General features: G+C 36.1%; 2 pseudogenes; both read left to right on the top strand.

Annotated features, from left to right (window-relative positions):
- Window positions 1–2,781: 2,781 nt before the first annotated feature.
- LOC145122576 (uncharacterized) lies at window positions 2,782–5,537 on the top strand (annotated as a pseudogene).
- Window positions 5,538–9,462: 3,925 nt separating this feature from the next.
- On the top strand, window positions 9,463–12,573 carry LOC145122575 (uncharacterized; annotated as a pseudogene).
- The last annotated feature ends 14,196 nt before the right edge of the window (window positions 12,574–26,769 follow it).

Raw genomic sequence — 26,769 nt, 5'->3', positions numbered from 1 at the left:
ATTAGTTTCACGTGATGATCTTTTCAGCAGGTCATGGGACCAAGTTTGGAGGGAGATTGTGTATTTGTTAACCAAAAAACCATTAATCGAAATTTATTGTGTTTAACCCAATGCCGACGATGGGAGATGATCTGTTCGGCATTCTCGGCATTCTGCGCCTCCAACTCATCTCCATCTCCGGCATTCTCAGCATTCTGCTCTCGACAAACATTTTTTTTCTTTTGGTTTCGAACAGAAAGAAAACAAGAGCAGCTAAAGAATGAAATTAACCTAGAAGAAAAGATTTTTAACCCTAGTTAACTGTAGAGGCCAGTTATTATGTATCCTTAATAGTCCCATCACACGAGCAATGGGTTAAAAGTGGTGGCATTAGTTACAACGATTATGCTGAGCTCTGTGCTAAAAAAGAGGTAGTCTACGAGGTCCACCAATCTTTCTCCAAAGTTGGTTTTAACTTATATTTCAATAAGGGTGTTTATGTCTTTGTTCATCACATTCTCCCACCTTTTTCTTCTGAATTGTATTTTGTAGGTAGGAAAAGAGGCAAAGTTAGACAAGTTTGAACTTCTTGCTAAGATAAAGTTGCTGCCAGATCCATGGACACCTGAATCTGGATTAGTGACAAGTACACTCAAGTTATAGAGGGAACAATTGAAGGCCAAATTTAAAGATGATTTGCAAAAGCTATACGAGTGATTGATTTGATGCACATGAACCTTTTGTTTCATGGCATAGTAGTTAGGAGGATAGATCATCTGTTTACTGTTTTTTATTTGCTATGGTTAATGGTTCTTTCCAGTGTTCTAAAAGGCGCGCCATGGCGTGAGGCACGGCGTCGCCGTTACGAAAAGCCCCATAACGTTGTTGTTAGGCGTGGCGTGTGGCAAGGCGTGATATGGCGCGCCATGGCACGTTATGGCGTGTTATGGCGCGTGTTTTTTCGTTTGAGGCACATTTTTTCCTCTTTTTTATGCATTTTCTAATCGGACATACAAGTATTGTATTTTTTGTTAACTTTTTGTTATTTGTTGTTGATATAACACTTCTAAAAACTAGTTATATCTGATATAAATATATATTTAAGCGGTAATATAATTATAAATTAATACAAAATCGCCGCCTTACATCACGCATTGAAAAACGCCATGACTCGCCATGGCTCGTTAAGTTTGAGGCTTGGCCTTGCTGCCACGCCACGCCTCACGCCTTTTAGAACCTTGGTTCTTTCATACGTGACAATTTGATGTACAAGATTTTAAGGAATAATTAATTCTCTAAACTTTAAAAATCTGATTTTTTTCGACAATAAATATATTAATTCGTACATTCTAAAGGAATATGTTTATGATTATCTTGAAAAAAAAATATTAAATTCTGACAAAATATTATAAACATGTATTATCAAGATTAGTAATTTTTAATGAATACAAATTTCATATGAAAAGAATTTTAATATCTTAAAATCAGTAATTATATTCATTCTTAACAAAACAATTATGAACATACATAAATGACATTCATTCTAAAAGAATATAAGTAATAATGGTTAACAATTACATTTATTCTTTAAGAATAAAACTGAGAATGATTAAAAATCAAATCAAAACATTGAAATCTAAGTAAAATACTAATACATTATGATAGAATATAGTTACTAATCATTCTGATAGAAAAAATGTTAATCCATTCTGAACGAATATTGTTACCTTACTTTCCATTCTTCACCAGTCTTCAAACCGAGTTTCCATTCTTCACCAAGCTTCTTTTTCTTTACTTGATGTTATTTCTTTCATAATTTATAGTTTCATAAGAATTTATAACCTTCTTAAACTTTGCTTCGTTGTTGTACAAAAAAAAAACATTACAACTTGTTTAAGCATGAAAATTTCTAGTCGGAAACATAAGAATTTTGTTGAAACATTTAATATGCAAACCAAAAATTAATAATGGTTAAGCACGAGTGAAGGCCAAATTTAATGATGATTAGGAAAAGCTATACGAGTGATTGATTTGATACATGTGAACCTTTTGTTTCATGGCATAGTAATTAGGAGGATAGATCGTCTATTTACTACTATTTTTTTATTTGTTATGGTTAATGGTTATTTCATTCGTGACAATTTGATGTACAAGATTCATTATCAATTTTTTATTCACTGTTTTGCCACAAGGAAACTATTCAACGAAATGAGTTAATTACCGCCCGAAAACTTTTTGTCGCCGCCGCTTTGCGCGGGTACACTACTAGTGTGTATATATATGTATATATATATATATACACACACACGTTAATTAAGATAGAAAAGATGAGAGAATGTTTGTACGGTTAGCTAGGGTTAAAAAACTTTTTATTCTAGGTTAATTACATTCATTAGCTACTCTTTTTTTCTTTCTGTTCGAAACCAAAAGAAAAAAAATGTATGTCGAGAACAGAATGCTGAGAATGCCGAAGACAGAGATGAGTTGGAGGCGCAAAATGCCCATGACAGGGATAAGCCCTTGCGAGCCTAGCATTATAGGTGTCTGGTGTAAGAATAATATGAAAATGACATTACATGCTAGTAAGTTGTACTGTTTTTGAAAATTAAAGATGTGTTTAACTTATATTTCAATAATTATGCTGAGCTTTGTATTGGGCTAGTAGTAGTGTTTAACTTTTTATGTCTTGATATAAAAGTGACAGGAAATTTAAAGTATAAGGGTGAAAGTGTAAATAGTTCTTTCTAAATTATTATTTTCACGCACAGTGTCATCAACACGGCACAAAAGCTCGATGAAATGATGCTCAGAACAATAACAGCCGCTCTATTTCACCCCACCACCAAGTTGTACTATTTACCCCTCAAGGCTTTCCTCTCACACTCGCTTCACAAACCCCAGCGGTTAATAAATCGACAAAGCTACCCTCGAGCTGATAGAACAATCTTATCCATCAACACACCTCGTTCTCTATCATCTACAGCAGTTCCCCAAATTTCTAACGAAACGACTTCTGATTTGGACAGTAGTTACTTATCTTGCTCAATGAACAATAGCAAGCACCCTCTCAAAATTACGGTTCTTCTCGGTGGTGGCGTTGATAGCAATATCGCACTTCGCCTCCTCCACGCAGTCGGACACTCCTGCACCGCTTTCTACCTTAAAATCTGGTTCAAAGTGCATATGCTTTTCTTTTTATTGACATTACAATGCATATACGAATCAAATCATTCAGGTTTATGCCCAAAATGTCTGGTTTCCAATATAAACTTAATTTTGTTGGTTATCTAAAAATTCAAATTGTAAGGTTTTGCAAATTTCTCATCTCTTGTCGGATGATACATCTGCTCCAATTCAAGAGTTTAACATCGATTTTTGTGCTGGATGATATGATTGAAATGAATAAAAATATCCTCTCTTATTGTTTTCTTATTTTACTTTTACCTTTCTCTTTGTCTTTGAGCATTTTGAAGTTTGAAACCTATAATTCCTTAGCTAGTTCTGGTACAAAATTCGTTCGTAGGAAGATTTCCAAAACTTTTGGTATGAATGTCCATGGGAAGAGGATTTGAAGTACGCAAAAACTGTTTGCAATCAGGTTACTTTCTTCACCTTCATATTATCCATCTCATTTTATCTTCAGATTTCCGTTAGTGCTTAACTGGATTTGAAGGCTCAAAAACATTTCCCAGCTTTGTTTTAACAGATTAACTTCTCGATTCTATCACTCAAATCCCTGATTATGCGAACTTTTTCTTTGTTTCTTCCAAGTTTGATTAGTATTGAAGGAAATATATCAACATTTTTTTTTCAGGTTGATGTAGCACTAGAAGTTGTACACATGAATATTAGGATAAAGTGGTTAGTCACACCCCTCATGATGCATTTTCTCACATTCATCATCATCAATGGAACTTAGTGCTTACAAGTTACAATGTTGCAGGTATCTTACCTTATTGATGAGTATAAATGTGGGTGTACCTAACCCTGATGTTCTTTGCAATACAAGATTCAAATTTGGTGCGTAATCATATTGCTTGCTTTCATCTTTTATTGTTCTCATTTGTCATTAATTTCATGTTTATTTTATATCTGTAGGTGCGTTCATGGATGCCATCAGTAACATGGATTTTGAGTTTGTTTCTTTTGGACATTATGCAAAAGTTATTCACCCCCTTACAGATGAAACCAATGAGCTTTCATTTCTTGAGCAGTCCAAGGATATGGTAAAGATATGCTCTACTTATTTTCATTACCAACTTCCTGATACCTGTTAGTGAGGGATACATGTAGAATTTCTGGTGAAGGATCAGACTTACTTTCTTTCATATCTCTCACAAGCTCAGCTTAGAAGACTAGTGATTCCTCTTAGATGTATTCCAAAAGTAAGTAAGTTTGCTTTATGAAACACAAAACAGAATTCATGAATTTACTATTTAAACAATCAAATTATCAGGAAGAATTCTGAAGGTTGCCCGGAAATTTAATTTGCCTAACCAAGAAAGAAGGGATTCATAGGGAATATGATTTCTTGGGAGGGTATGTTTATGTTATGATTGTTAACTAAAATCCCAACTTTGGATATATATATATATATATATATATATATATATATATATATATATATATATATATATATATATATATATATATATATATATAGTGGAAATTTATGTAAGTATTATACAGATTAGGTTCAGTGAATTTGTTGGAAGACATATTGGTGAAAAAGAAGGTATATTATTAGATGCTGAAACATGTGATTTTGTAGGAGTCCACAGGGCTTCTGGTTTTACACAATTGGTCAACGCCAAGGTTTGGGTCTTGCAGGAGGACCATGGTAAACCTTTTATTATTATTATTATTATTATTATTATTATTATTATGTAAAAATATTTAAAGATTTATTTATTTATAAAAAAAACACATGTCATGTTTCCATGCAGGTATGTTGTTGAGAAAGATGTAAAAAAAATATGGTTTTTGTATCAAGAAACTATTATTCTGTTGATAAAAGAAGGCGATCATTTCGTGTTGGATCGTTTAGATGGATCAGCGGATATCCTCCTCACAACTTAAACCACTTAAGATGCAAGGTAAACATAAGCATTACATGACTTCAATTTTTCACTTAATAACAGGCATAATATGCATTTACACGTGTTTTTGACAGGTGCGGCATGGCCCGATTTTCTATGATTGCAGTTTGCATATAGAAGAAAAAGATGTTATTTTACACGTGTTTTTGACAGGTGCGGCATGGCCCGGTTTTCTATGATTGCAGTTTGCATATAGAAGAAAAAGATGTTATTGGCACCCTCCAATTACCTGAAGGTGATCAGGGTCGCAGCTGGCCCATTTGCAGCTTTTTATCAACAAGAGCTTTGTGTGGGGTCACGGGTAATTTTGGAATCATGGGATGATGCTAAGGGGTTTCCTGCTATGTTTCTGACAAGGCTTGCCATATTGCAAAAATGGAAGATAAATCTATGCTTGGTAAACCCATGCAGATCAAACCAAAACCTCAAGATTGTTTGAGGGATTCGATATGGTTGTGAGATTAGTTTAGGTCTTATAAATTCTATGTTAAATTAATTTAGAAAAGTGCAACATTTTTATTAGATGATTGATACATCTTCAAGGCAGTGGTTTTCTTGTATATGGTATAAGGAGTATATGTATCTGTTAATCAGTAACCATATAATGTTTGGTGAAGATGAATAGATAAAAAGGAAAAACATTCCACCTGTAATAGTTTGACTAGATATTTATGTTCAAATATAGTTATTTAATATTACACAAAACTTGAGTATCATTTAATTGTTATAAACTAACAACCTTAGTCTGGATTGAGTAAACAATACTTTTCACATAGTTTGATTAAAACAATAATTAAAAAAAATTAAAAAAATTAAACTACAAGTCCGAAGCAGGAGGTTTCTAATTGGAAGGGAAGAAGCTGTCAGAAAGCCCTTGTTGCTATTCTTTTTTTTTCTGCCCAACCAATAATCGACTCCCATTTTCATCTACCATTTTAAGCCTCTGACAAAAACACCATTAATAATCAATTGATGATGTTACTGCTTTTACTAAAATGATTATAATGAAATTAACTTGGATATTTTACGTGCTCTAGGCAACTTCTTGATGAAGTGTAAAGCATGCGTAATCACAATGCTAGGCACTTCAATCTCCTCATGTGTAGCATTTTCTTCTACGCAATTATTTGAAGTTTACAACCATCTATATGCAGGCGTCACAATCAAATAATCTTTGCATAAACTTATTACAGTTGACATTACACTTCCACTTGGAACAAAATTCATGTCTTTTGTGAGTGTGTATGTGTGGTAAGAATGAAACAGTAGAACTTACTAGCATGTAATGTCACTTTCATATCATTCTTACACAAGACACCTGTAATGCTAGGCTCGCAATGGCTCATCCCCGTCGTCGACATTCTCGGCATTCTGCGCCTCCAACTCATCTCTGTCTCCGACATTCTTAGCATTCAGTTCTCGACATACATTTCTTTTCTTTTGGTTTCGAACAGAAAGAAAGCGAGAGCAGCTAAGGAATGAAATTAACCTAGAAGAAAATATTTTTAACCCTAGCTAATCATACAGACCAGTTATTGTGTATCATTAGTAGTCCTTGCACAACAGGTTCTTGATCAATGGGCCAAAAGTGGTGGCATAAGTTACAACGATTATGCTGAGCTTTGTGATAAAAAAGAGGCTGTCTCCAAGGTGCACCAATCTCTAGGAATGGCAATTCTCGACACGACCCGCGACACGACACAAAATAAATGGGTTTGGGTTGAGTTTTTCAACCCGCAAGCCGCTAACCCGCCAACCCGTTTATTAAACGGGTCATATATGGGTTTCTCAAAAAATAAACGGGTTGACCCGCTAACCCGTTTATATTCTCAATAAAAAAATTATTTTATTTTTAAATGTATTTATATATCAAGTATTAATATTTAATAAGTATTATATAATATATACCATTGATTCATAGACCATTTGACTATCTTGACATTTTGACTCGTGGTGGATGGTCTAAGGTCGTAAGCCGTAACCTCTAAGGCTAAGTCTGTAACATGTTTCTATAAATGTTTTTAATTTTCATTTGGATGTTTATGTGACAACCCAAAATTTATTCCGTCAATGTAACCCACTTCCGTTAATAAAATTTATTTTTATTATTATTAAGTTTTCCGTTAACTTTTAAGTTAAGTAAATTCATTTGGGTTATTGTCGTAATTTCATACGTGACGGAAAACGATAAATCACGCGAAATACCCCATTTGCGGTTAGTATTTGGTGGACCCCCCACCCAGGCCGTAAACTCAACCCTATATAAGGGTTGAGTGGTCTTCATTCCAACCTTTTTCACACTCTAGAACTTTCTCTCTCTACTCCCTCTCTACAAAAGTTGGAATTTGATCAAGAAAACACCCTTTCAAGCTTCACAACAGTAAGTAAACCCTCCTAACTTGTTGTTTAGCTTGGCATACATGCAAATCTATGGTTTAAACTCTCAAAAACCCCAAGAACATGAGTTTACGGTTTGGGAACATCCCAAAACCGTAAACACCCTAAAAGGGGGGTTTTGATGCCCCAAAACCCTTCCAATGCTTGGCTAATGACCTAGAAACTTGCATGAATGATCTTAGAACCCCAAAACATGAAAAGAAAGGAGTAAACATGAGTTTACGGTTGGGGAATATCCCAAAACCGTAAACACCTTCTAAGGGTGTTAAAATGCCCTTAACACCTTCTATGACTTGAATGGGTGGCTAGAACCTTGTATGCTTACCCTAGAAGCACCAAACCATGAAAGAAAGTGACAAACATGAGTTTACGGCCGTAAACTCATGTGTTTACGACCGTAAACTCCCCAAAGAGGGACTCAGAAACCGTAAACTCCAAATAAGGGCCATTTCAAGCTCCAATCACTTCCATAGCCCTTGATTCGAGTCTAGCATAAGTCCTTGAGTAGTTTAAGACCTTTGAGCACCCAAACCCATCATTCCCATGAGTTTGCGGCCGTAAACTCATGGGGGATATGGTCCCTCAACCGTAAACACCCCTAAGGACCACCACTTGAAGAGTAAACTCCATAATGAGGCCATACACTCCTTAGATGCAACCCGTATCACCCCTAACACTTGAAATAAAGTGTTTTCACGCATTAGAGTGTATTTACTTACTTAATTAGTGATTAAATAACTAATTAGATACAATTATGTATCACTTCATGTTACATAGGATCCTCGCGTGTGTTCAAGTCCTCACTTAACACCTAACCTTCCTACCCGACACTTCCATCCATTCACTGCAGGTGAGTTCATACCCCTACACTTTTCCGAGTTTTTCATGTTTTCAGGGGGGGGGAATACAAGCAAAACATAAAGGTTTTCATAATTTAAAAACTGATGCAATTACAATGATTTTCTATCAAACGTTTAGATACAATTATCCCTTTTGTATTATGCGGAGCATAAGGGATGTTTTCAATTCATAATTGCATAGTTTTCGAAACCATACCCGAACGTAACAACCAATCAAACTATAATAGGTATAGTTTGGGATTTCATTATCAGTTTTACAGATTCAAACCTTATGCAGGTCAATCATATAAACTATGTCAGATTTAGTTTATCCATTATTACGAATACAAAACTAGAGTATCAAGTTAAATAATTATTTTATGTTTAATTATTTATACTCTATACCGTTACAAACGATTTCGAACTCGAGAACAACCAAACGACACGTAAACTAGTTAATACAGGATTGTGAGACTATCTTCGTTTTACCCCTCGGGTTACCAATAAATCCTCACCGGTAGTATAACCAGAGTCTCCTAGAGGGAGAACATGAAATTTGTGAATAGATCTATTCGGGACCGACAATCCCACACCTGAACTGCTAGCTACAGTTAGGCGGGCACGCCTGGGGTGACAAATTTTGGAATCGTGCGACGCCTGAAGAACGTCAAGGAGGTCATCAATCATATTAGTATGGTTATACAACTCACAATAAGTATAAACTAATCTTTGTTTACGAGATTTCTTTCTTCCTTCTATGGTTTTATTTTAAGTAATAAAACTACTATACATACTGGTGGTACAGGGTTTTCCGAACAATCATACATTACATACTGGTGGTAACCAGGGTTTTCCGAACAATCATACTATACATACTGGTGGTAACCAGGGTTTTCCGAACAATCATACATTACATACTGGTGGTCAGGGTTTTCCGAACAATCATACAATACATACTGGTGGTAACCAGGGTTTCCGAACGATCATACATTACATACCGGTGGTATCCAGGGTTTTCAAACAGAACGTATTTTTCATATAGAAAACCACAAACATGTTAGAAAATATTGGATTTTCTTGGTAAGCATGCATACATATTTCAGAACTTGGTAACAACGATCTTCGATACAAACGATATTTACTTATAAATGAAAGAGAACGTTTATACAAATTCAGTGACTAGTTTTCAATACAAAAACATGCTTATGAACTCACCAGCTTTATGCTGATATTTCTAAAACTGCTTGTATTCTCAGGTTCACGTTAGACAGGTATCTCGCTTACTTTTGGGGAAGACGGTTGTGACAACCCGAAATTTATTCCGTCAATGTAACCCACTTTCGTTAATAAAATTTATTTTTATTATTATTAAGTTTTCCGTTAACTTTTAAGTTACGTTAATTCATTTGGGTTATTGTCGTAATTTCATACGTGATGGAAAACGATAAATCACGCGAAATACCCCATTTGCGGTTAGTGTTTGGTGGACCCCCACCCAGGCCGAAAACTCAACCCTATATAAGGGTTGAGTAGTCTTCAATTCAACCTTTTTCACACCATAGAGCTTTCTCTTTCTACTCTCTCTCTACAAACGTTGGATTTTGATCAAGAAAACACCCTTTCAAGCTTCATAACTGTAAGTAAACCTCCCTAGCTTGTTGTTTAGCCTAACATACTTGCAAATTCGTGGTTTAACCACCCAAAAACCCCAAGAACATAAGTTTACGGTTTGGGAACATCCCAAAACCGTAAACACCCTAAAAAGGGGTTTTGATGCCCCAAAACCCTTCCAATGCTTGGCTAATGACCTAGAAACTTGCATGAATGATCTTAGAACCCCAAAACAAGAAAAGCAAGGAGTAAACATGAGTTTATGGTTGGGGAATATCCCAAAACCGTAAACACCTTCTAAGGGTGTTAAAATGCCCTTAACACCTTCTATGACTTAAATGAGTGGCTAGAACCATGTATGCTTACCCTAGAAGCACCAAAACATGCAAGAAAGTGACAAACATGAGTTTACGGCCGTAAACTCATGTGTTTACGACCGTAAACTCCCCAAAGAGGGATTCAAAAACCGTAAACTCCATAAAGGGTCCATTTCAAGCCTCAATCACTTCCATAGCCTTGATTCAACCCTAGGACCCTTCCTCTCTTATTAGTTTCTTATTTTACTTTTACCTTTCTCTTTGTCTTTGAGCATTTGTAGTTTGAAACCTATAATTCCTTAGCTAGTTCTGGTACTGAATTCGTTCATAGGAAGATTTCTAGAACTTTTGGTCTGAATGTCCATGGGAAGAGGATTTGAAGTACGCAAAAGCTGTTTGCAATCAGGTTGCTTTCTTCACCTTCATATTATCCATCTCATTTTATCTTCAGATTTCCGTTAGTGCTTAACTGGAATTGAAGGCTCAAAAACACTTTTCCGCTTTGTTTTAACAAATTAACTTCTCGATTCTATCACTCAAGTCCCTTATTATGTGATTTTTTTTCTTTGTTTCTTCCAAGTTTGATTAGTATTGAAGGAAATATATCAACATTTGTTTTTTTTCAGGTTGATGTAGCACTGGAAGTTGTACATCTGACAGATGAATATTGGGACAAAGTGGTTATTCTTACCCCTCTTGATGCATTTTCTCACATTCATCATCATCAATGGAACTTATTGCTTACAAGTTACAATGTTGCAGGTTTCTTACCTTATTGATGAGTATAAATGTGGGCGTACACCTAACCCTGTTGTTCTTTGCAATACAAGAATCAAATTTGGTGCGTAATCATATTGCGTGCTTTCATCTTTTATTGTTCTCATTTGTCATTAATTTTATTTTTATTTTATATCTGTAGGTGCGTTCATGGATACCATCAGTAACATGAATTTTGAGTTTGTTGCTTCCGGACATTATGCAAAATTTATTCACCCCTTTACAGATGAAACCAATGAGCTTTCATTTCTTCAGTTGTCAAAGGATATGGTAAAGATATGCTCTACTTATTTTCATTACCAACTTCCTGATACCTGTCAGTGAGGGATACATGTTAGAATTTCAGGTGAAGGATGAGACCTACTTTCTTTCATATCTCTCTCAAGCTCAGCTTAAATGACTAGTGCTTCCTCTTGGATGTATTCCAAAAGTAAGTAAGTTTGCTTTATGAAACACAAAACAGAATTCATGAATTTACTATTTAAACCAATCAAATTATCTGGATGAAGTCCGAAGGCTTGCCCGAAAATTTGATTTTCTTAACAAAGAAAGAAGGGATTCACAGGGAATATGCTTTCTTGGGAAGGTATGTTTATGTTATGTTTGTTAACAAAAATCCCAACTTTGGAGATGATATACATATATATATATATATATATATATATATATATATATATATATATATATATATATATATATATATATTAAGTGGAATTTATGTAAGTATTATACTGATTTGGTTTAGTGAATTCGTTGGAAAACATATTGGTGAAAAAGAAGGTATATTATTAGATGCTGAAAGAGGGGATTTTTTAAGAGTCCACAGAAGTCTGGTTTTACACAATTGGTCAACACCAAGGTTTGGGTCTTGCAGGAGGACCATGGTAAACCTTTCATTATTATTATTATTATTATTATTATTATTATTATTATTATTATTATTATTATGTAAAAATCTTTAAAGATTTATTTATTTATAAAAAAAATACATGTCATGTTTCCATGCAGGTATGTTGTTTAGAAAGATGTAAAAAAATAATATGATTTTTGTATCAAGAAACTATTATTCTGTTGATAAAAGAAGGCGATCATTTCGTGTTGGATCCTTTAGATGGATCAGCGGATATCCTCCTCAAAACTTAAACCGCTTAAGATGCAAGGTAAACATAAACATTACATGACTTTAATTTTTAACTTAATAACAGACTAAATATACATTTACACGTGTTTTTGACAGGTTCGGCATGGCCTGGTTTTCTATGATTACAGTTTGCATATAAAAGAAAAAGATGGTATTGGCACCATCCAATTACCTGAAGGTGACGAGGGTCTTGCAGCTGGCCCATTTGCAGCTTTTTAATAACAAGAGCTTTGTGTCGGGTCATGGGTAATTTTGCAATCATGGGATGATGCTAAGGGGTTTCATGTTTCTGTGTTTCTGTTTTTGACAAGGCTCGTCATATTGCAAAAATAGAAGATAAATCTAAGCTTGGTAAACCCATGCAGATTAAACCAAAACCTCAAGATTGTTTGAGGGATTCGATATGGTTGTGAGATTAGTTTAGGTCTTATAAATTCTATGTTAAATTAATTTACAAAAGGGCAACCTTTTTAATAGATGATTGATACATCTTCAAGGCAGTGGTTTTCTTGTATATGGTATAAGGAGTATATGTATTTGTTAATCAGTAACCATATAATGTTTGGTGAAGATGAATAAATAAAAAGGAAAAACATTCCACCTGTAATAGTTTGACTAGATATTTATGTTCAAATATATTTATTTAATATTACAGAAAACTTGAGTATCATTTAATTGTTATAAACTAACAACCTTAGTCTGGATTGAGTAAACAATACTTTTCACATAGTTTAATTAAAACAATAATTAAAAAAAATTAAAAAAATTAAACTACTAGTCCAAAGCAGGAGGTTTCTAATTGGATGGGAAGAAGCTGTCAGAAAGCCCTTGTTGCTATTCTTTTTTTTTCTGCCCAACCAATAATCGACTCCCATTTTCATCTACCATTGTAAGCCTCTGACAAAAACACCATTAATGATGAATTGATGATATTATTGATTTTACTAAAATGATTATAATGAAATTAACTTGGACATTTTACTTGCTCGAGGCAACTTCTTGATGAACTCTAAAGCATGCGAAATCACAATGTTAGCCACTTCAATCTCCTCATTTGTAGCATTTTCTTCTACGCAATTATTTGAAGTTTACAACCTTCTATATGTAGACGTCACAATCAAATAAACTTTACATAAACTTACTAAATTTGACATTCCACTTCCACTTGGAACAAAATTCATGTCTTTTGTGAGTGTGTATGTGTGTTAAGAATGAAACAGTACAACTACTAGCATGTAATGTCACTTTCATATCATTCTTACACCAGACACCTATAATTCTAGGATCGCAACGGTTCATCCCTGTCGTCGGCATTCTCGACATTCTGCCTTTCCAACTCATCTCCGTCTCCGGCGTTCTCAACATTCTGTTCTCGACATACATTTCTTTTCTTTTGGTTTCGAACAGAAAGAAAGCAAGAGTTATTGTGTATCATTAGTAGTCCCTACACACCAGGTTCTTGATCAATGGGCCAAAAGTGGTTATCTCCGAGGTCCACCAATCTCTCTCTAAAGTTGATTTTAACTTATATATCAATGAGGGTTTTTATGTCTTTGTTCATCACATCCTCCCACCTTTTTCTTCTGAATTGTGTTTTGTAGGTAGGAAAAGAGGAAACGTTAGACAAGTTTGAGCTTCATGCAAAGATAAAGCTGCTGCCAGATCAATGGACACTTGAATCTGGATTATTGACAGCCGCACTCAAGTTAAAGAGGGAACAATTGAAGGCCAAATTTAAGGATTATATGCAAAAGCTATACGAGTGATTGATTTGATGCACGTGAACCTTTTGTTTAATTGCATAGTAGTTAGGAGGATAGATCATCTGTTTATTGTTTTTTATTTGTTATGCTTAATGGTTCTTTCATACGTGACAATTTGATGTACAACATTCATTATTAAATTTTTATTCACTGTTTTGCCAGAAGGAAACTATTCAACAAAATGAGTTCATTACCTCCCGAAAACTATTTGTCGTCGCCGTTTTGCACGGGTACACCACTAGTGTGTGTATATATATATATATATATATATATATATACACACACACACGTACACGTTAATTAAGAAAGAAAAGATGAGAGAATGCATGTACGGTTAGCTAAGGTTAAAAATCATTTCTTCTAGGTTAATTTCATTCTTTAGCTCCTCTTGTGTTCTTTTTGTTCAAATCCAAATGAAAAAAATGTATGTCGAGAACAGAATGCTAAGAATGCCGGAGACGGAGATAAGTTGGAGGCGCAGAATGCTGAGAATGCCAACGACGGGGATGAACCGTTGCGAGCCTAGCATTATAGGTGTAGGGTGTAAGAATGATATGAAAATGACATTACATGATAGTAAGTTGTATTGTTTTTGCAAATTAAAGAGGTGTTTAACTTATATTTCAATGATTATGCTGAGCTTTCTATTGGGATAGTAGTAGTGTTTAACTGTTTATGTCTTGATGTAAAAGTGACAGGAAATTTAAAGTATAGGGGTGAAAGTGTAAATAGTTCATTCTAAATTATTATTTTCACGCACAGTGTCATTAACACGTCGCAAAATCTCGATGAAATGATGCTCAGAACAACAATGGCCGCTCTGTTTCACCCCACCACTAAGCTGTACTCTTTACCCCTCAAGGCTTTCGTCTCACACTCGCTTCACAAACCCCGGGGGTTAATAATTCGACAAAGCTACCCTCGAGCTGATAGAACAATCTTATCCATCAACACACTTCGTTCTCTATCATCTACAGCAGTTCCCTAAATTTCGAACGACACAACTTCTGATTTGGGCAGCAGTTACTTGTCTTGCTCAATGACCAATAGCAAGTGCCCTCTCAAAATTACGGTTCTTCTCAATGGTGACGTTGATAGCACTGTTGTACTTCGCCTCCTCCACGTATCCGGACACTCCTGCTCCGCTTTCTACCTTAAAATCTGGTTCAAAGTGCGTACGCTTTTCTTTTGATTGACATTACATTGCATATACGAATAAAATTCAAATTGTAAACTTAATTTTGTTGGTTATCTAAAAATTCAAATTGTAAGTTTTTTTAAATTTGCTCATCTCTTGTCGGATGATACATCTGCTCTAATTCAAAATTTTAACATCGAGTTTTATGTTGGATGATATGATTGAAATGAACAAAAATCTCCTCTCTTATTGGTTTCTTATTTTACTTTTACCTTTCTCCTTGTCTTTGAGCATTTTAAAGTTTGAAACCTATAATTCCTTAGCTAGTTCTGGTACTAAATTCGTTCATAGGAAGATTTCCAGAACTTTTGGTCTGAATGTCAATGGGAAGAGGATTTGAAGTACACAAAAGTTGTTTGCAATCAGGTTTCTTTCTTCACCTTCATATTATCCATCTCATTTTGTCACATCCCGGCCGTCGGCGGAAACGTTCAGCATTTTAAAGTTTGAAACCTATAATAGTAACGTATATACAATACTTAGCATGCGTTTTCCCCCAAAAATATTAGAAAGTGGGGCCGTGAAACTCACCCCGGAAGCGTGATTTTATGTAATCTAAGCAGAAACGGTCAGCGTACGAGGTCGTCGGGGCTCGGGATGCAAGTTGGCTTCAGCAAAGGAGAGAGGAGAAAGGGAAATAGTGTAAGGAATAGCTAAAGTCAGACCTGCTATTTATAGTAAGGATTTTGGACTCTCACGTCGTGAGTTTTATAAGGCTCATGTCGTGAGTCATGCATGCTCATCCCGTAGACTTGCCATTTGCGTCCCTAGCTTCGGAAGGTATCCCTTTGACTCCTCACGACGTGAATCAATCCTTGCTCACGTTGTGAGTTTGGATCTTATCCCCTCGTAGCCTTATCACACCTTCTAGATTCCGAGATGTGGCAAAATGACTCATCACGTCGTGAGTTTTGTGCTCACGTCGTGAGTTCAGTCAGATTAGGGTTTATGACAGCTGAATCTTCGGAAGGTCATAACTTTCACATACGAACTCCGTTTTTGACGTTCTTTATATGCACGTGTAGGTATTTACAAGTACTACAACTCTCTTTTAGACTCCAATAGCTAATTCTAAGTCTATTTTAAATTCCTTTTATTATAGTGTTCAGTTTATCATAACTTCTTCATGCGAAGTCAGATTCAGACGTTCTCTATATTTTTGGAATCGTATGGACGTATACTTTGAGTTATATCATAAAGAAAGTTTATATTTGTATTAGAATTTATCACGAACTACATATCACGTTTATCACATTACTAGTTTAACAACATCACATTACATGATTGGCATAATCACATGTGATTGTCTATTGACCTATTTTGACTGGTGTTACATTCTCCCTCCGTTAGAATAATTTCGTCCTGAAATTTATCTTATGGATGAGGTTTTGTCAAATAGCTGAGGGTATTTTTCTTTCATCTGATCTTCACGTTCCCAAGTAAATTCAGGTCCTCGTAAAGAGTTCCATCGAACTTTCACTATGGGAATATGACTTTGCTTTAATCGTTTGACTTCTCGATCCATGATCTCGACAGGTTCTTCTACAAAGTTTAGTTTTGTATTGACTTGTATCTCTTCGAGAGGTATAACAGGTGTGTCATCGGATAGACATCTTTTGAGATTTGATACGTGAAAAACATCGTGTACATTACTTAACTCTTGAGGCAACTTGAGTTGGTATGCGACAGAACCAATTCTTGCTAGAATTTCAAAAGGTCCTATATACCGTGGATTTGATTTGCCTCATTTCCCGAATCGAATTATGCCTTTCCAAGGATAGACCTTCAACATTACTTTATCTCCAACTTGGAATTCTAAAGGTTTACGTCTTATATCAGCATAGCTCTTTTGACGATCACGTGCAGCCTTTAATTGATCCTTAATTTGCAGGATCTTTTCAGTTGTCTCGTGGATTATTTCTGGTCCGGTACGTAAGGTATCGCCTGTACGTTCTCTGGCGATCTGCGTATCTCCAACCTCTGCCCAACATACTGGGGAACGACATTTTCGCCCATAAAGAGCCTCAAATGGTGCAGCCTTGATGCTGGTGTGATGACTATTGTTGTAGGAAAACTCAATTAACGGTAAATGAGTATCCCACACATTTCCAAAGTCTATTACACAGGCTCGGAGCATATCTTCTAAATTCTGAATGGTTCTCTCACTCTGACCATCAGTCTATGGATGGTAGGTTGTACTCATATCTAGACGTGTTCCTAAGGATTTTTGTAGTGATTGTCAAAATCGTGAAGTGAATCTACTATCTCGGCCAGAAATAATAGAATTTGGAACTCCATGCAATCTGACAATTTCCTTAAGATAAACTCTAGTAAGCTTCTCCATCTTGTCGTTCTCCTTAATTGGTAAGAAATGGGCGGACTTAGTCAATCTATCGACTATTACCCAAATAGTGTCGAACCCACTAGGAGTTTTAGGTAACTTAGTGATGAAGTCCATTGATATCTGCTCCCATTTCCATTCAGGTATTTCCGGTTGTTGAAGTAAACCTGAAGGCTTTTGATGTTCTGCCTTTACTCTAGAACAAGTCAAGCATTTGCTCACATAAGTAGCAATTTCTGCCTTCATGTTTGGCCACCAATAATATACTTTTAAATCTAAGTACATTTTGTCAGAGCCTGGATGTACGGAATATCTGGACTTGTGGACTTCTTCTAAGACCAAGTCCCCGACTCCACCGAACTTAGGCGTCCAAATTCGGTTCATAAAGTGTCGCGTTCCGTCATCTTTTTGTATAAGTTGCTTTTCCATTCCTCGCAAAGCTTCATTCTTGATGTTTTCTTCTTTTAGAGCCTCAAGTTGAGCTTCTCTAATTTGTGCGGTAAAGTTAGAATGGATAGTTAAAGTTAATGCTCGTACCCGACGGGGTTTAATATATTCTTTCCGGATCAAGGCATCTGCTACCACGTTTGCCTTTTCGGGATGATAACGAATATCACATTCGTAATCATTCAACAATTCAACCCATCTTCGTTGTCTCATATTAAGATCTTTTTGGTTGAAGATGTGCTGGAGACTCTTGTGGTCGGTAAAAATAGTACACTTAGTACCGTATAAGTAATGTCTCCAGATTTTTAGTGCAAAAACTACAGGTCCCAATTCAAGATCATGGGTAGTGTAATTATTCTCATGCACCTTAAGTTGTCGTGATGCGTAGGCGATAACTTTTCCTCTTTGCATCAACACACATCCCAATCCTTGATTTGATACGTCGCAGTATACGAAGAAATCTTCTGTCCCATCTGGAAGGGATAGGATTGGTGCACTACACAACATTTGCTTCAGTTTCTGAAAACCAGGTTCTTGTTTGTCTTCCCAGTTGAACTTCGTATCCTTCTGGGTTAGTGTTGTAAGCGGCTTGGCTATTTTGGAGAAATTCTCTATGAATCTACGGTAATAGCCAGCAAGTCCTAGGAATTGACGCACCTCTGTTGGCGTCTTTGGTGCTTCCCAATTCCTGATTGCTTCAACTTTGGATGGTTCAACATGAATTCCTTCGTTTCTAACTACATGGCCTAAAAATTGTACTTCTCTAATCCAAAACTCACATTTGGAGAATTTGGCGTACAACTTTTCTTTTCTTAGTAGTTCCAAGATTATTTGCAGGTGTTGACCATGTTCTTCCTTGGTTCGTGAATATATCAATATATCATCGATAACGATCATGAATTTATCCAAGTATGGTTTGCAAACACGATTCATGAGGTCCATAAACACTGCTTGGGCATTGGTCAATCCAAAAGACATAACTAAGAACTCATAATGACCATAACGAGTTCTAAATGCTGTTTTTGGAATGTCGTCTTCTTGTACTCTGAGTTGATGGTATCCTGATCTAAGATCTATCTTTGAGTAGTAGCTGGATCCTTGCATTTGATCGAATAGATCATCAATTCTTGGAAGCGGATAACGATTCTTGATCGTTAGCTTGTTCAGCTCCCGATAATCAATACACATTCGAAAGGATCCGTCCTTCTTCTTGACAAACAAGATTGGTGCTCCCCAAGGTGAAAAACTTGGCCTAATAAAGCCTTTGTCAAGAAGTTCTTGTAGTTGGCTAGATAATTCCTGCATTTCGCATGGAGCCAACCGATAAGGAGATTTCGCTACTGGTGCTGCTCCTGGAATTAAGTCGATTCGAAACTCAACTTGTCGGACGGGTGGTATTCCAGGTAGACCTTCAGGAAACACATCAGGGAAATGACATACTTGAGGTATGTCCTTGATTTCTTTTGACTCTCTCTTCTTATCTACAATGTGGGCTAAGAATACGCTACATTTCTTATGTAGATATTTCTGGGTCTTGGTACAAGAGATGACTTTGAGGTTCTTCCTAGATTTATCACCACAGATAACTAGGGCTTCGCCATTTGATAAGGGTAGTCGTATAGCTTTCTCATGACATAGAATTTCGGCGTGGTGTGAAGATAACCAATCCATGCCAATTATGACATCAAAACTACCGATAGGCATTGGCATGAGGTTAACGTGAAAAAGGTAGTTATTAAGAGTTAATAGACAGTTTTCTAGGATTTCATGTGTTTTCTCGGTTTGACCGTTAGCGATTTCTACTTCATAGATTTCTTTTAACTTGCTAGACTTATGACATAACAATTTTCTAAATGTCGGAGTTATAAAACTTCTATCTGCTCCAGAGTCGAAGAGTATGGTAGCATATAAACTATCTATGAGAAACGTACCAGATACGACCGAAGGGTCCTGGATAGCCTCTCTGCTTCCGATCACAAACGCCCTGCCACGCCCTTTGCCTCCTTGACTCCTTAACTTTGGACATTCTTTCTTGATGTGTCCAACCTCACCACACTCATAACACTTTCTTCCTTTACCACGGCCTGTTCCAGTATTTGTTGGCTGATTGACTGTTGCAGGTGTTGTGCTCCTGCAGTAGCTAGCAGTATGTCCCTTCTTCTTGCACTTCGTGCAGACAAAACAGTCACCTGGATGGTGACGGTTGCACTGATTGCACCATGAAGATTTTAGTTGTGTGGGTACTGCTGTCGTGGCTGCATAATTGGTTGCCACTTTTTGTCTTTTCTCAGATGATTGCCTGGGATTCTTCCTATTATACTTGCGCCTGTTTGTTCCAGATTTGGGAGACTCAGCCTTTGAGACCCCTATTGTTCCTTGGATCTCTGTGAGGGTTAGCTGATGAGCTATTCTCTTGGTGTTGTCATAGGTTATAGGCTTTGATGCAATCACCATGCCTTTGATTTGCGATGCTAAACCCTAGATATATCGCTCAATCTTCTTATATTCAGGGGTTACAAGTGCTGGACACATTACTGCAAGATCATTAAATCTAGCGGTAAAATCTTTTATCTCTGAACCCTTCATGGTTAGGGTCCACAATTCTTGTTCCAACTTATGTATTTCCTCCCTAGGACAATACTCCTCTACTAGCATCATTTTTAGGTCTTCCCATTTCATGGAATTTGCAGTATCAATTCCCATTGTATTCACATGGTTGTTCCACCATGTAAGTGCTGCATCGGCGAAAGTACATGCTGCAAATCATACTTTACAATCGTCTGGACAAAAACTTATTTGAAATACGGACTCTGTCTTTTCTATCCACCTAGTCAAATTAACAACCCCTTCATTTCCAAGAAAGCTCTTTGGCCTGCAATTTATAAAGTCTTTGTTGGTACACATTCTAGCGGTCCCTACATTGCCTTCATTTCTAACTCCACCTCTTGTGACATTAGATAGAGCCGCAACAATTCTTTGAGCTATGATTTCTTCTAGTTATGCTGTACTCATTGGGGGGTTTGGTTCTGGTGGTTGTTGTTGTGGTGCTGATCGTTGGTTAGGGTTTAGCCGAGTACTACTCCTTCTAGGCATTTTGTTATAGTTCCTATTATAAATAATAATAATTTTATAAGTTTCATGAAGAATTAGTCATTTACTACACGAGTACTAAATACTTGAATTATTCTTCAAAGTGTAAAACATAATGGATAACACAATGATTACCGTAATATATGCTTCATATTATTACCGGTGGTTACATATGTTTATTTTAGGCTTATAAGAGAAAAGTTTCTATAAATATTACAAAATTCGCAAGGTTTTCTACATCCTTGCTATAAACTTTACTCTTCTTGCCTTAACTAGTCTGATTTCTGTATTTACACAACCACTAGTTTTAACTTATCTATCAGTAACCTAGGTGATGACCTAGCACGTCAGTGACATTAACCACTTGCTCCTCCAGGGCATGAGTTCTCTGCTCAAGACCTCTTGTACGCTCCTCGTTTCTCGAGGTTTGATTGTAAAGCTCTAACTCTGCAATCCTTGCATCGTGAGTAATCATGTTGTTATAAGCGAAATTTATACGATGATGGACATCCATCATCGATTCCTGATCTCGTGTCCTTTGTCCTTCTAGCCTTCGTACTCTTCCGGATAGATGAGTAGCCCTTCCTTCAACAATTTCCATCTTATCTTCAATTTTCACACTTTTCTCAAACAATTGAGATAAAGTGTTAACTTTAAAAGAATGTGGGGGATGTGGTCGAGATGATTGACCAGTCTCATACATCTTAGCAGCTCTTTCTTCTGCCACCCACCTATCAACGGTTTGTGCTATCCGTGCAGGTTCATCTTGAACTCTATGACTTCCTGAAGATGTCGCCTTCTGATTCTTCTTAATCTTTTGCCATATCGGTATGGATTTACGTGCGTGCGTTTCATCTTCGCCTCTCCTGGAACTTGACGGTAAAGAGTGTTCATTGGTGGTAAAGATGATGCTACTGATTCTGTCTCCTCCATTGGCTCGCTCTCTTCCATTGGTTCACTCTATTCCCATTCGTTGGAAGGTAAAGGTGCTCCATCATCCGAAGGTATTGGATGAAAGGTGGTTGGATTTATAGGGTAGTAAGGATCGCCTACCATCATGGGGAATGAAACTTCCTCTTCTTCATCCGTATCCTCGATGATTATCCATTCTCGTGAATGTGCCATGTCGAATTCCTATACATTTCGGATCACCAAGAGTTTAGTCTATCAAATATTACTCCCAAATTAAATAGTTCATATGATCTGATCATAATAAAATGTATTTGCGCACCTACACCTAGTTGTGATAGGATATACGTACATATAAACTTTAGTTGGAATACTTGATCTAAATCCTTGAGATAAAAAACATTATGGGTATTAAGGTGTATTCTCATCGCGGGTCTGAGTCTTTATATATGACTCTATATTCTTATTTATTTTATTTACGCTTTAATTATTGTTTGTTACTTCAGGTCTATCTGATAAGGCTCCGGCCAGTCAGGACAGTCGAAAGGGCAGGATCATTTTAGCATATAGCCGTTCTGGAATCCAGCAACCCAAATCGACATGTCTATCCTGTCACCACTCCCGTAAGTAGTCCTTCAGTAGAATAATTAATAATACTTTTTATTGTAGGCTAAGGGATATACCTAAACCTAATAGAGTAAGCCCTAAACTATAGACGTGCTTTCCTAAGAAAGTACTAGTTCACTATAGTTAATAGCTCTAATACCAATCTGTCACACCCCGGCCGTCGGCGAAAACACCGAGTGGTGTAACATCATTCTTCGTATCATAGTTATATAACATACATTGAACAGTACTAAAGAAAATACATACCTTTATTGATAATTGAAAGTTACATAACTGTTTTTTTCTAGAACCTATTACATAATATCCGACTATTGTATACTTCTTAACAAACAGAAAGGTAATAGTAAAACTTCTCCTGTTTGAATACATACCAGCTTTTCAATTTCCTGAAAACACATGCATTTAAAAATACATCAACATAAAGTTGGTGAGTCCACAGGTTTTGACTCCATAAAAATAATACCTTTTCCAAGTTCAAAAGTATAGTTTTGAAAGTATCATTTTGACTCTCCAACATTTAGTATATATATTAGGTATAATAGTTTACTTATCAATTAAGTGTTATACCTAAACATTTCTTGAGCCTAAGGTATAAGTAGGGGGAAACTTATACTTAACATTAATACTTGTATACGACAAAGTATAATGTTTCTAAAAATTTGCTACCATGAGCCTGTAACCGCTGCTACGACACAATACCTCTGATAAAACACACTCATGATTTCCATGAGAAACAATACGCTCATGATTTCCATGAGAAACAATACACTCATGATTTCCATGAGAACAACACCGTACGCTTCATCGATGCCGGAACAATAACAAGTAAAAAGGATAGTTCGTCACTTGCTTATGGTTGACTGTAGCTAACAATCACAAGTGGGGTTTTCAACCTGTATACTAATTATACAAGACTTCCTCGCTCACACGGGATTAACGGTTACAGTTCAGAGGATTTCCACTAAGATCCCCAATCTTAGTTGATGAATACAATTACTCATGTAGACTTCAACGGCTTCCTATAGCTCTAACAACAAAAGCATTTTCGTGTCTAAAACCCTAAGCTACTAGACTATGCTTTTAAACATTACTCCTAACTTCATAACATTTAGGCAGTATAACAGCTATAACTTGAAGTAAAACCAGGTTTTATCTTGACATAAAACCAATAACAACAACAACATATAACATACCAAGTTTTATCTTGACATAAAACTAACAATAACAACGTATAGCATACCAAGTTTTATCTTGACATAAAACCAATAATAGCAACATACTTTATAAACATATAGAACTTCCGAATATAACTTCGGAACTATATCGCACACAACATATATATAGAATCCTAAGTATAACTCAAGATCTACATTTGTATAATAACATGATAATAAGTTGATAATAGTTGTATATATACAAAATATTATATTTAGAACAACTATATACTGGTTAATATAACTATCTACGTTGATATTAATATACTATCATATAGACATAATAGTAACATATATACAATATTTAGCATGCGTTTTCCCCCAAAAATGTTAGAAAGTGGGGCCGTGAAACTTACCCTAGAAGCGTGATTTTATGTAATCTAAGCAGAAACGGTCAGCGTACGAGGTCGTCGGGGCTCGGGATGCAAGTTGGCTTCAGCAAAGGAGAGAGGAGAAAGGGAAATAGTGTAAGGAATAGCTGAAGTCGGACCTGCTATTTATAGTAAGGATTTTGGACTCTCACGTCGTGAGTTTTATAAGGCTCACGTCGTGAGTCATGCATGCTCATCCTGTTGACTTGCCATTTGCATCCCTAGCTTCGAAAGGTGTCCCTTTGACTCCTCACGACGTGAATCAATCCTTGCTCACGTCGTGATTTTGGATGTCATCCCCTCGTAGCCTCGTCACACCTTCTAGATTCCGAGATGTGGCAAAATGACTCATCACGTCGTGAGTTCTGTGCGCACATCGTGAGTTCAGTCAGATTAGGGTTTCTGACATCAACACGGCGCAAAAGCTCGATGAAATGATGCTCAAAATGTTGATGACATTGTGCGTGAAAATAATAATTTAGAGTGAACTATTTACACTTTCACCCCTATACTTTAAATTTGCTGTCACTTTTACATCAAGACATAAACAGTTAAACACTACTAGTATCCCAATAAGCTCAACATAATCATTGAAATATAAGTTAAACACCTCTTTACTTTGCAAAAACAGTACAACTTACTAGCATGTAATCTCATTTTCATATCATTCTTACACCAGACACCTATAATGCTAGGCTCGCAACGGCTCATCGCTGTCTTCGGCATTCTCGGCATTTTGCGCCTCCAACTCATCTCCGTCTCCGGCATTTTCAGCATTATGTTCTCGACATATATTTTTTTTCTTTTGGTTTCAAACAGAAAGAAAACAAGAGCAGCTAAAGAATGAAATTAACCTAGAAGAAAATAATTTTAACCCTAGCTAACCGTACACGCATTCTCTCATATTTTCTTTCTTAATTAACGTGTGTGTGTGTATGTGTATATATATATATATATATATATATATATATATATATATATATATATATATATATATATATATATATATATATGCACACACACACACACTAGTGGTGTACCTGCGCAAAGCGGCGGCGAAGAATTGTTTCCGGACGGTAATTAACTCATTTCGTTGAATCGTTTCCTTGTGGCAAAATAGTGATTAAAAATTTAATAATGAATCTTGTACATCAAATTGTACCGTAGGAAAGAACCATTAACCAAAACAAATAAAAAACAATAAACAGGCAATCTATCCTCTTAAGTACTTTGCCATGAAACAAAAGGTTCACGTGCATGAAATCAATCACTCGTATAGCTTTTGCAAATCATCCTTAAATTTGGCCTTCAATTGTTCCCTCTTTAACTTGAGTGCGGCTGTCACTAATCCAGATTCATGTGTCCATGGATCTGGCAGCAACTTTATCTTTGCTGCAAGCTCTAACTTGTCTAACTTTTCCTCTTTTCCTACCTACAAAACACAATTTAGAAGAAAAAGGTGGGAGGATGTGATGAACAAAGACAGAAACACCCTCATTGATATATAAGTTAAAACCAACTTTGGAGAGAGATTGGTGGACCTTGGAGACAGCCTCTTTTTTAGCACAAAGCTAACCATAATCAATGTAACTAATGCCACCACTTTTGGCCCATTACTCAAGAACCTGGTGTGCAGGGACTACTAATGATACACAATAACTGGTCTGTACGATTAGCTAGGGTTAAATGTCTTTTCTTCTAGGTTAATTTTATGCCTTAGCTGCTCTTGTTTTCTTTCTGTTCGAAACCAAAAGAAAAGAAATGTATGTAACTGAATGTTGAGAATGCCGGAGACGGAGATGAGTTGGAGGCGCAGAATGCCGAGAATGCCGACGACGGGGATGAGTCGTTGCGATCCTAGCATTATAGGTGTCTGGTGTAAGAATGATATGAAAGTGACATTACATGCTAGTAAGTTGTATTGTTTCATTCTTACCACACATACACACTCACAAAAGACATTAATTTTGTTCCAAGTGGAAGTGGAATGTCAACCGTAATAAGTTCATGCAAAGATTATATGATTGTGACGTCTGCGTATAGATGGTTGTAAACTTCGAACAATCGCGTAGAAGAAAAATGCAACAAATGAGGAGATTGAAGTGGCTAACATTGTGATTACGCATGCTTTAGACTTCATCAAGAAGTTGCCTCGAGCAAGTAAAATGTCCACGTTAATTTCATTCTAATCATTTTAGTAAAAGTAGTAACATCATCAATTGATCATTAATGGTGTTTTTGTGAGAGGCTTACAATCGTAGATGAAAATGGGAGTCGATTATTGGTTGGGTAGAAAAAAAAAGAATAGCAACAAGGGCTTTCAAACAACTTCTTCCTTCCAATTAGAAACCTCCTGCTTTGGACTCGTAGTTTAATTTTTTTAATTTTTTTTTCATTATTGTTTTAATCAAACTATGCGAAAAGTATTGTTTACTCATTCCAAAGTAAGGTTGTTAGTTTTTAACAATTAATTGATACTCAAGTTTTCTATAATATTAAATAAATATATTTGAACATAAATATCTAGTCAAACTATACCAAACTATTATAGGTGGAATGTTTTTCCTTTTTATCTATTCATCTTCACCAAACATTATATGGTTACTGATTGACAAATACATATATAGCTTATACCATATACAACAAAAC

The sequence above is a fragment of the Lactuca virosa genome, chromosome 6, assembly GCF_052849685.1.
Source record: "Lactuca virosa cultivar CGN04683 chromosome 6, Lactuca_virosa_CGN04683_v6, whole genome shotgun sequence".
Classification (NCBI taxonomy): domain Eukaryota; kingdom Viridiplantae; phylum Streptophyta; class Magnoliopsida; order Asterales; family Asteraceae; genus Lactuca; species Lactuca virosa.
This window is presented reverse-complemented; position numbering and strand designations above follow the sequence as displayed.